This window comes from Bison bison, unplaced genomic scaffold (assembly GCF_000754665.1).
Source record: "Bison bison bison isolate TAMUID 2011002044 unplaced genomic scaffold, Bison_UMD1.0 scf7180017853279, whole genome shotgun sequence".
Classification (NCBI taxonomy): Eukaryota; Metazoa; Chordata; class Mammalia; order Artiodactyla; family Bovidae; genus Bison; species Bison bison.
The window spans coordinates 14,613-16,173 of record NW_011483852.1 but is presented as its reverse complement, the minus strand read 5'-3'; the positions used below and the strand labels follow the sequence as shown (position 1 = coordinate 16,173).

Sequence of the window (1,561 nt, the reverse complement as noted above, 5' to 3'; positions counted from 1 at the left end):
TTACATGCAACTGAGGACGTGATGTATGCCTTTATCAGCCTAACATTTAACTTAACATAATGCCCTCAAAGTCCATTTACATTGTTGTGATGTCCTTCTTTCAATGGCTAAATAATATTCCATTGTCTGTGTGTGTGTGTGTACACCATATTTTTATATTCATTCATCTTTAATTGATATAAATTTTTCCATACCCTGGCTATTAGAAATAATGTAGCAATAAACATGGGGGTATTATAACTTTTTGATAGTGTTTATTTTTTTTAATACCGAGAAATAAAATTGCTGGATCACATGGAAGCTACATTTTTAATTTTTGAGGAACTTCTATACTGGTTTCCCATAACTGCTCTGTTTTATTCCTACCCACAGTGCACAAGTTTTCCCTTTTCTCCACACCTTTGCCAATACTTATTGTCACTTATGTTTTTTCAGTGTCTATAGTTAATTTTATTTTAATATAATTTAAGCACATATCATTTAGAAAATAACAAGAAAAATTTATGTACTAGAGTTGATGCCATTACATTTGGACAAAGCTGGCAAGTTCCTGCTATGAGCATAGCCCAGGAGACACCACCGAGGAAACCTAATATATTGGAATAGATGTTGTGGCGTTTGGGCCACAGTTTGATAGCTCTCAGGGTTAACCTGAAGTTGTCAGTGTTTGGCACTAGATGTAAAATTTCATTGGTTACTCTGCAATCATTAAGACTTCTTATACATATCTAAATTTTTAAGCAGACTGTCATATTTTAAGTGTCATATTTTAAGTCTTCTGGAATAGTCTGAAGTGCTAATCTTGCAAACAAAATATCAGTCTCTATCCCATCAAACAGTTTGATAACTGGTACAAATGCCTCTTCAACAGCTCTTAAATCTTTTATTTCTCCCTGTAATTTCAACTTAACATAGAATGAGGAGAAAAAGTCACTTTGATCAACATGTGTTGGTGTAACACACAATGCATCAATATTGGTGTCTTTTCTATGTACTCCTGTTCTGTAAGATCCAGATATAAACATTTTCCCACCAACATGTTCAATTACAGATTGTGGAAGATTCTTGCTTTTACTGATTTCTCTTATCCACTCTTACCAGGTTAACTTTCCCAAAATTAAAATCCTGCACTGAAGTTCCTCTTATTCTTCAAAAATCTGAAAAGTCTTCAGAATCTCTACTAGTTTCTGTGTAAGTAGGCAGTCAGTCTCCTTGGGGGCTGCTAATCTGAAGGGATTAGAAACTGGGAAGGCCATTGACTCCTGCACTGGCACCCAGTCATACCCTGTCCCCCTAGTCTGCTACTGCAGCCATACTCTGGGCATGACCCACTGAGGCGGGAAGGAAGGGTGTGGGCTGAGTCAGCCCCGTGTCCAACCTCACTCTAACTCAGGACTAAAGTATTTTATTTTAAAATAAAAGTGTTGATTTCAAAATTTGCTAATTGCCTTTTTACTAGAGGCACTATAATGTATCATTCAATCCAGAACACTTAAAAATTATATATAACTCAAACAAACACACACACATATTTAATATAGGCATCTTAAGTGCATAGGTT

General features: G+C 35.6%; 1 pseudogene; it reads right to left on the bottom strand.

The window, feature by feature from the left end:
- Window positions 1–431: 431 nt before the first annotated feature.
- Window positions 432–1,256, bottom strand: LOC104998893 (annotated as a pseudogene).
- Window positions 1,257–1,561: the final 305 nt, after the last annotated feature.